Here is a 10,922-nt window from a genome sequence, read left to right on the forward strand (position 1 = left end):
CTTGGTTATGCAGGAATCTAGTGGCAAAGACTAGAAACTTGTGTACTAGTTTTGTTATTTGCACCTTAATTTGTACACACATTTAGAGAGGCTAACCAGGCAGCTGATTACTTATTTAAGTGGTGTAATAGTCGGGATGAAGAAATTTTGTACTTTATACCTCCTATTGATAGAAAGCTTCATGTAATCACTATGGAGCATAAAGAGCCATATGTACTTGAGTAGCGGTTAATAAAGGTTAGGGAATCCTTGAACCCGAATTTATTTCCTTTTTTTTTCTTTAAAAAAAATGACAATGGTGAAACACTAAATTTTGATTCAATGTGTATGGTTTAACTTTCTAATCCCTAATAAGTAGATCATTCTACGTTGTAAAGAGAACAAGTTACAAATATTATAATGGAGATGCAGAAATATAACCTTATATTATGAAATAGTTATATGTTAACAAGCGATAAATATTGGGAAAAAAGAAAGCAGCCAACGTAAAATCGTGTTGTCAATGATAAATCTCTTAATCCTAAGGCAGAAGGCAAAGTGCAATAGTAATAAACTTAGTATATCTTTTCCCCAATTTCAATTTAGATTTATAAATTAGCTAGAGTGGCAGAGAACATGCCCATAGGACAGAATTGGAGATTAATTTAGCTTCTAGTTTAGGTCCGCAAATAATTATAGCTCAAGGACAAACCGGGTTGCAAAGACAGTATTGTCTTTTATTGCTTTTGAACCCAACTCTTTAGCTCTGTTAAGTCACTCCGAATGAAAGCTCAAAAACCACCATTGTTAGTTTTGCATACAACCTCATCTCACCATCTACCCTTGTTAATTTAAGAAAGCTAACATTTTTAAACACACAACTTTAAATTTCTTTCAATACCCAATTTAAACTCTAATCTACGAAATTTGAAAGCCCTAATTTCTAATAATTTGAGAATGAGAAGTTCGGATAAACATAGTGATGAAGATTTGGGAAGAAATGAAGATTCATACAATGAAAAAGATGAATTACCATTAAAGGTAAAACCCTAGCTTATGTGATTTATTTTATTTATATTTTTATTGTATGTAAATATGTGAGTTAGTTGTCTGAAAAGAATTATAATAATAATTTGTAATTGGCATGTCGTTATTCAATTTTTACTTTTATTTACAACTAATTTGAGCAACGAATTTACATGCATAAAGCTGTCTCCATGTTCTAACACACATGCATAATCTTATTTGCATGTGTGTTGTACTTGTGTGAAATTAGCGAATGAAGTATCATAAAATTTTCAGGGTTATTACATTAAAAAAGTTGATTATTTTTCGAGAAGTTTTCAATCATTTGTATCGTATTATTGTTTGTTGGTGTAGAAAAATCATCAGAGGAAGCTGAAACTCAAAGTTTATAGAGAACAAAATGAAGAAGACATAGATCCAAACCTACGATGTTAAGTTGCTATAATAGTGGAGAAACAACTCACTGTAAAGAGTTGAAGTGTGCTCCGAATAGTGATTATTGTCATACGCATAGTGTTTTGAATAATGAGGACACGTCAAGAGAAATTATGAATTATGAAATTGATGGTGAACATGAAGAAGAAGACGATGATGGTGAAGAAAGTGATGGCAATCAACAACAAAATGAAGGCAATGATGGTAGACAAAGTGATGAAGAAGAAACTTATGAACAAACTGATGACGAGGTAAAACCACATTTATATTCTTTGACATGCGTACTGGTTTTTGCATGTGCATTATCAACATGCATACTGGAATCAAAGAATGTGTTTATATGTATGTACGTTTTTTTTTCACCCACAAAACTTCACATGCATACTGGTGTATACATGTGTGTTAGTCTCTGCATGTGTATCAAGTGCCGGCTCTGAGGACAATCCACAGAGGCTGCTGGTTGGGGCCACAAGCTTTAGGCCCAAAAAAGGGCCCATAGTCCTCTTGTCTTGTCCAGATCCAACTATCATTATATGTCTAATCCCACTCAAAGCCCGTTTTAATTCTACTAAATATTTTTCACTACTAAATATTTAATTCTACTAAATATTTTAATTCTAATCCCACTCAAAGCCCGTTTTAATCCCACTCAAAGCCCGTTTTAGGCCCAAAAAAGATTCCTGACCCACGCCAAGTCCAGACCAATAAATAGAGCACTTACTTCTCTACTCTCTGCTAGCATGGAACATTTCTACATGACTACATGTAATAAAGTTAGACCAATAACCAAATTGACAAGCCATTTAGTAGTTATTATTTTTACAATTGTTTTATTTATAGGGTACTCAAGATTTAATATTAACAAAGCTATCCACAATGCTTATATTATATATATTTTCTAACTTTAAATTAAGTTTTATTTTTGCAAAAAAGACAATTAGATCATTTTCCCCGTCAAATTTGTCAAATTGAGATGTGTGTTTTTTTTTTTATTACATAGGCCCTTATTCAGAATTCGCCTAAGGCCCCTCAAAAATCGAGGAATTAAGCCCATCGTATTTATATATGCGCCGTGACCGTAGGCCCCCGATCATTATACGGAATACACCTATTTTAATTTGTTTTTAATGTCTATTTATATCATGTTACAAATTGATGACTATATAATTCTTCTAAACCATTTTAGTATTTTATGCAGGCGTCCAAACAGGATTTTGTTGTTACTACTAAAAGAAGGGCTTTTTGTGTCACTTTTTAAGTGACACAAGAATTCACTTGTGTCACTTTTGAAACTAATTCTGAAGTGACCTATAAGCCCCCGACACATAAAGTTCTACCAAAAGTGACAGCAAAAGCCTTACTAAATGTGTCACTTTTTGTTAATAAAAGTGACACTTAAGAATAACCTCTTGTGTCACTTTTAAGAAAGAGTGTCACAGTGATTGTCAAAAGTGACACTAGTTGTATCAGTTTTGGACCAGAATGGGACATAATTTCATCAAAAGTGACACATTAAGTATACTAGTTGTGTCACTTTTGGACCAGAGTGAGACATAAGTACGTCAAAAGTGACACATTAAGTATACTAGTTGTGTCACTTTTGGACCGTGATGAGACATAAAAAACGTCAAAAGTGACATATTAAGTATACTAGTTGTGTCACTTTTTAGACCAGAGTGAGACACAAGCACGTCAAAAGTGACACATTAAGTATACTAGTTGTGTCACTTTTAGACCAGAGTGAGACACAAGTACGTCAAAAGTGACACATTAAGTATACTAGTTGTGTCACTTTTAGACCAGAGTAAGACACAAGTACGTCAAAAGTGACACAAAAGCCCTTTACTTCTTGTGTCACTTTTAGGAATCAATTCCATGTAATTCGTATGAAAAAGAAAAGCGACACATAAGAGTGGTCATTTGTGTCACTTTTAATAGATATTATGTCACTTTTTCCAAAAGCGAGACAAATGAAAATAATTTTTTTTTTTTAAATTTTTTCTCATTTTTGTATTCGATCGTATTCATTTCTCAACCTGTATCTTATATGTCATAACCAAAATCTCATTAACCTGCTTTATGACAGAAACAACATCCACATAAATTTATCAAAACATCACAACCAAAATCACTTTAACCTGTTTTATGATATGGAAACAACATCCACTCGAGAAGAAAGAAACAACATTCAAAACAATTAACTTCTATTGATTTCATAGATCAACTATGTATTTATCATCTAGTTTGACTCCCAACAAAATAAATAATTCCTATACCAAAAAAATCACAATAAAATAATAAAAACAATAATTATATGACGCTAACGTTATCCTAGCTATATCTTAGCTTGTTGTGCGCACTTCTAACTCCAAAAAACCTAGCTGCCATCTATTCATCTGTTAATCGATTTATGCATCTGTATCACGAAGTCCTCGTTCCACTATGACTATACAAAATTAAAGAGCAAGTGAATCAAAGAAAGGTACGGTATATTGCACAAGTAAGAAAAAAAAATCGATAAAAACAATATACGTTAGTAGTAAGTAACTCTGGTTCTACCATATCTTATCACGTTAGCAAAGGATGCAATGAATAGTTGTGAATCAAATTAGCTCAAATAATTGAGTAAACAACAAAGTCACTCCACATTGTTACACAAGTAACCATAAGTTATATTTTCGTTCAGCTATATGCTTCAAATATCAAAACATGCGAGTAATAAGTTATTATAAGATGCAAACAATGAAAAAAAAATGGCATGATAGTGTTTTAAGGTACCATATCAAGTACTTATAGCTTGGTTAACCGAAGGCATAGTCCTTACCCGTTCTGCACCAACGGCATATCTTGGTTAACTTAGGATTCCATGAATTTATGAGGCCCTCTCCATGTGTTCAACCCACTCAACAATTGTGCATTGGTCACAATCCCTTTTGCTTGGGTATAAATAAATAGATTCTATTACCCAGGAAAAAAAAGTACTACTTTCTGGAAAAAGCTTTGGGCATAGGCTATTAAAATTAATAAAGGCAAACCAGAAACTAATGGTTTTACCTTAAGAAAAGCAGTGACCATACACAAAGTTCATGCACACCCTCCAAGTCTAATCGTTATCCTGTATTTCTCTTGTGCAAGCTTAGCATCCCAACATCTTATAAACCTACAAGTCCAATCATTATGCATGTTAAGAACATGCAAGGGCATTAAAAAGAAAAATATATATATGTGGCGAGTTGCAGTAAACAACTGGAATTTCAGTCCAAAATTTTTTCTCTACAATCACTTGAGTATCATAAATTATGGGTACAGAAGTAATTAATTATACATAGTGTAGTTGCACTAGAGAAGCAAAGAAAAATATAAAAAGGTGGCTAAATAAAGACTTAAGATACACTTCTATTCATTTTATAGCTCATTTATAGAAAGGTAGTACCCTCAACTTTGAGGGGGATTACTAGGTCGCAAAATAAAACTAAGCTATCAGAAAGATGACCAATCCACTAATGTCTCTGGTTAGAAAGGGACCAATTTCCAATTAAATGTCATTTTCTTTCTTTTTCTCTGGAATTGAATCCTTTGAGAGATTTGAGTTTAGTAGTGGAAGATTTCTATTAAAAACTTTAAAAAAAAAATGTGTTTCAATAATTGAAAGAATTTCGTTAAACACGAGAAAAACAACACCCTAAACTAATGAACCATTAAATATGAATTAACTTATTACCAACTGAAGAAAAGGAAGCATCTTCTTGTAATCCCTAGTATAGGAATGTACATGAAAGATACAAGAAAATACGTGTATGTGTGTTAGATACCTTTAGCCAACTTTTAAGAACAACACGTTTTTGGGCCACAATAGCATCAAGTAAATCTTCTTTAATGGGCATGGACTCATCAACAAGAACATGCACGTGTGCACTTTTCCTTCCAACTATGAGTAATTCCAGCACCTACACAAAATACACAAAATTAGTAAAGTACCAACTTATAGAATTCTAAGCAATGTATGCCAAAATTTGTTTTTTGGTTATGAGAGGAACAAATGTTAAAGAAACTCTAGCCAAAGTACTTGCAATATATGAATGGAACTTAATGTCACGTCTATTGCTTCTAAAAATTGCCAATTATGCTAAACGCAGCAGGTAAAACTGAAAACACTTGAAATGATTTACATTCCAGAAAATATAGTTGAGAAGGGAATCGTCTGTGGAGTTTACAAAAACAACACGATAAAAGAGGAAAACACTAGTGGGCAATGGTTCAAGGTTAAACCATAATTGAGAAGCACCAAAAAAAAAAGTGTAGTAAGTATGCGTTTGGTTGTGCATTAATATAATAGTTATACCAAGATATTGTAACGTAAAAATATAGTATGTTTAGCACCTTACTAGTAAATTTTAAAACAAGAGCATAACCAAGTTTATATTCAAATGAAGGTACTAGTAGCTAATAAAATAACAAGTTAGTCAAAAGACATGCAAATCCTCACTACAGATATAAACTAAAACTAGAAAGACCAACTCTAGTGATAATACTAACTTATATACGATACATTTTCTTGAAGAGAACGTTCTATACGATTAGCCTTTGATCTATACACAAAAAAATACAAGTAGAACAAAACAGAATGAACCTGAAAGAGAAACATTGTTTGTTGCCAAAAGAAAATAAGAAACAATTAGCTTACAGAAGACCTACCACTCCCACACTCCCAAAATGTCCTAAACCTACAAAATTAAGCTTGCTAAAAGTCAAATTTGTAGTAAAGTATACATAAGTCATACAATCACTTGTAGGTGGCATTACCGGTTCCAAATGATATATGGTCCCCATCTTTTATAGGGGCCTCCTTGTTTGGATACTCACCAACTTTTGTCTTTGATCTAGATTTCTTGTTTAGAAATGTGCCATATTTTGAGCAATCTTTGATGCGAACTTTAGTGGAAAAGCTAGTTGATCTTCTCTGTAGAGGATCCAACGAAGTCATTGAATCAATAACTACCTCCGCATGAACTCGGGATACTCCTTTATCTGTATTAATAATAACATTGCAACCTGCAAGAGACTATTGTTATGATCAATTAGTCCTAACAGCGCATTACAAATAATCACTGCAACAAGTAATCTTCTACAATGGACATGTCCTAGACTCTAGAGAAAAACTTTCAAGCAGTTTCCTTTCGTGAATTCCAATCTTGAACCAAAATTCAGAGAACCAAAACTACATAAACATTGAATTCGACCTTTGAATCCTCAACTACAATAATAAAACCGAAGAAGAAACGAGATTGTCTTACTAATTTGTCATATCATAATTCATACCTCTATTAGTCGACAAAAAAACAGCGTGAAATTGAACTTAACTCAAAGTTCAGTAAAGTTGAACTTTGTAAACTCAAAGTGATCAAACAAAAGGTAAAATTTACACAAAACACGAATAACCGATCAATACCCTAGAACTCCCTGAATAGAGAAATAAGTTGAGGTGAGGAAATAGAAGGAGTACCTGAGAAATTCAACTTAAGTTTTTTGAATTTGTACTGAAGTCGGACACATGTCATTAGGATTTTAAAAAGAGAATGAGCTGAAAAAAATTTGGCAAGAAAATATATATGTGCTGGAACACTTTTCCTCCTGAAATCAGTGTAAAAATGCATTTGCAACGGTCAAGCTTGATTTCAAAGCTCGGCGCCTAAAACTTAAAAGTGACAATTCGTTAAATAGTTCGTAATGTTGAATGAATTAATGATATAAACAAATGAAAAGTGAAGATATCTCTCAACAGGAAACAAAAATGAATGTTTTAGGAGAAAACTCAGTATAATTCCATTCCGTCAGGGTCGACCTGAGCTTATTAGTTCCTATCAGATTGACATACTAAAAACACACGCAAAATCAAACTAGAGCATCATTGCATACATCAGTTCCACTTGACAGGGACCAAAACCTATATAGATGGCATTGCCTCTTTTTCATCAAAATCAGGTCAGATGGAATCAACAGAACACACTGTAATAATCAGGATCTGTAATTCTAGGACACTGTAGAATGAACTCTGTCATAGACAATGGCTCTGAAGCTGGGTGGAAATTCTCCGCTGATGGAGCATTCTCCAAACTTAAATGTTCACATTTCTCACTTTAGGAGATGGATTCTAAAGCAGATAGGTACTTTGGTTTTACTTGTCTAGGAATAATACTCTATACCTTGAAAGTGAGATTTCAAGGAGACGATATAGGATAGGGAGTCAATAAAACTCGCTATAAGGTGTTTGGCTGAGAGGCGCTTTAGCATATCTTTAATCACCGTTGTGTAATGATTTCTTATCTCTTTTGTGGCTGTGATACGCAAACGTTAGAATTTATGTAAACCAAGCCCATATCTGTTCTTAGTAATCCTCCCAGCTCCCAGCTCCCACCCCCTCTTAAAATTTAATTGTAGAAGAAGAAAAAACAAGGGCCTAAAGTAACATGAATCCGTTTACCCCTTCAGAGTATAACTACAAAACTTAAACAAGTACAAAAGAAAGAAAATAGAAGAATGATGTTTACCCTTTTTAGCTTCATTGCTTTGTTAGAATAAATGACATTCTCTTGCAAAGTGTCCTTCCTTTTCCACAGTTATAGCAGCAGCGGCCAACGCCACTTCTGTTGAACCTTCCAGCGCCTGCACCGTCAATGAATCCATCATTATATTCCTTTTTGGAATGACTATTTTCACGAGCCTGGTTTTCATTGTAATCCCTTTCTGAATGCCAGTGTACACCATTGTTTCCACTGTAAAAATCACTTTCCACACGCCTGCCTTAATAATTTTTCCCATTGTAACATACCCTTTCCGAATGCCTGTGCCCATGGTTGTAATCCCTTTCCAAATTCCTGTGCTCACCCTTCCAGTTTCCACTGGTATAGACAGGCCAATTTCCATTGGTATAGCCCCTTTCTAATTGCCTGTAATCACCATTGTTGTAAGTTGTCCCAATGAAACCTTATTCACCAATGTTTCCCTTGTAGCGGTAATTGCCACCATTACCACCGCTTCCTTTATAATAACAATGCTTTGCTGAGTGCCCTGTCTCTCCACAACTGAAACATTCAGAAGAACCTGCTCTGCCACCATAACTTTTACATCCGCTGCCTCCACCACCACCCCTCCATCAGGAATTGCTGCCATTGTTGTCTCTTCTTATTGTTTCCCTAACACAGGATCCACAGTTAGCATAACCACCACCATCGATGGAGGATGCAATAAGAGTGTTTAAGCAGGAGTTTGTGTGTAGAGAAACATTGCCACTATTCAGAGGTTGAGACCGAGTGAGCGTTTGATGCTGGGGTGATGCCACTGAAGAAGTAGTCTCAGGATGCTTTGACTGTAAAAAGTGTGCTATTTTCCATTTCTTGAAACATTTTCTATGGTCTCTCCATGATTTTTCCTTGTCAATCGAATGACAATGGTCACCACTCCAAACACCAGTGCCCCAGTAGACACATGGAGCTCGAGTGTCACAGACATAACAATGGCACTAAATTTTAAAGATGTAATAGTTCAAAAATCAATGTAATAAAGTCGTGAAATAATCCACAAGAAGAAAGTCAGTTTCAAGGAAAAAAAGGTTAGCAAAAATGCTAGGAATGTCACAAACCAGTCAGTTACTCAGTTAACATACCAGAGCACAGTGTTTCTCATGTTGATTGGTACTGAATGGAAATCTAGCACACAGATGTCATGGATGAGGGTAGTCTCTGCAAGCTACCTGTAAAAGAAAAAAAGTAATCAAAGGATTTATGCCTGCAAAGACCGGCATATCATGCGTGCAAGCGTCCATCTAAGGTAAAAATATAATCAGGCATATAAATAATCAATGTTGCTTGATCATTTAAGAAGAAATTATCAACGCCCATGCCTAAAGTTAATCTGACAGCACCCACTATTTAATTGTGTTATTCCTAACAAAATCAGATGAAAAGCCATACCTTGCTCGATTTAAGGGGAAATTGTCGTCTCAGAGAGGTAGAGTAGGTGTGAACGCATAAAAATCCTAATCAAAATCGATTGAAATTCGCCTGTTCTCACTCCCTCATTTCGCAAAAATTTGCCCTAACCCTTCTTCAATTCAAAATCAACGTTCTCTCTCCCTCACTCGCAAAAACAGGTATATAGCACTTACAAACACCCTAAAAAACATAATATTGAAAATGGGCACTGGGGTGAGATGCGACTTAAATCAGAGTTAAGAAGAAGAACACTTAAGATTTTGTGTTTGAGACATTTAGGAGAGTTGAGCACGAGAAATCAGAGAAGAGTTGTGAAATATTTTTAAAACTGATTACTACCTTCATGACGAGAGTGAGATATCGAGCGTTTTTTTTTTCTTTTTTTTTGGGTGTTTGTAATAAGTGCAATATACCTGTTTTTGCGAGCGTGGGAGAGAGAACGTGGGCTGGAACTTGTGTTTTGTAGTTACAGTTGTGTCGTTTTTTTAAATTTGATCGTAGTTTTATTTTGTTTTTGTCTTCTCATAGTAAAAAGTGACACAACAAGCCAAACCGGTAGTGTCACTTTCAAATATTGTGATACAAAAAATTAAGTTAGTTGTGTCACTTTTCCTAGAAGCAACACATCAACTCTCATCCCATAAAAAAGTGACACATCAAACTTCTGTGTGTCACTTTTTTGTAGAAAGTGACACGAGGCCTAAAAAAAAAGTGACACAAAAAACCCTTCTTTTAGTAGTCACCTTAAAAAAGTGTGGAAAAAGAAAAAGAGTTGACAACAAAAGACAAGTGAGCAAAAAAGATGCAATGGTGATAAGAAAAGGCACGAAGACAACAAAAGTGGATATTGCTACATGGATAGGTCAGGGGCAGGAGTGCGAGTATTACAACTCTGCCCAAATAAAGAATAACATAAATGACAAATTCATCAAAAGTGCAAGACTTATTGTATGATTAAGCAATATTACTATCACCGAGTATTATAAAGATAGACAAGAAAATATACTTTTTAGCTAACATCATAAGGTCGTTGTTAATGCAGAAAACAAGAGTCCTTGCTGCAATCAACAAACGTCTGGCTATGGAGAACCCAATAGAGAAGTTGATACTGGATAGAAAATTGGATGTCATGCCCTACAAGCAACCAGCAAGAAACCCCGTAAGTACCATTATTTTAAGAATTGGATATTTTTTTTTTTTTTTTAAGAAATGATTTTACTTTGACATTTATGTTAATACTTTTTCACCATTCAGGAATGATTGTGTTATATACATATGTCTTTTCATGGGAACAATAATCATGGAAGCCGGTAAGTTTCTAACCTCAAAGTTGAAGAAACATGGTGTGGACTTCTTGAGAGCATAAATGGCATACCAATTGTTGTGTGACGATAGAAGAAGTTGGAAGCTGAAGATCTATGACAATCAAGAATCAAGATAAAGACAATCAAAAGAAGCGGAACAAGGCAGTTATGAATGAAGCATTAGACA

At 34.5% G+C, this 10,922-nt stretch overlaps 1 long non-coding RNA gene across 1 annotated transcript; it reads right to left on the reverse strand.

Moving 5' to 3' along the window:
- Nucleotides 1–7,329: 7,329 nt before the first annotated feature.
- On the reverse strand, nucleotides 7,330–8,634 carry LOC147481000 (uncharacterized). Its single transcript, XR_015205680.1, has 2 exons — nucleotides 7,989–8,634; nucleotides 7,330–7,554 (listed from the first exon to the last, which is right to left on the reverse strand). It is a non-coding gene; the product is annotated as an uncharacterized LOC147481000 (long non-coding RNA).
- Nucleotides 8,635–10,922: the final 2,288 nt, after the last annotated feature.

This window comes from Coptis chinensis, chromosome 8, assembly GCF_015680905.1.
Source record: "Coptis chinensis isolate HL-2020 chromosome 8, ASM1568090v1, whole genome shotgun sequence".
NCBI classification, from domain to species: domain Eukaryota; kingdom Viridiplantae; phylum Streptophyta; class Magnoliopsida; order Ranunculales; family Ranunculaceae; genus Coptis; species Coptis chinensis.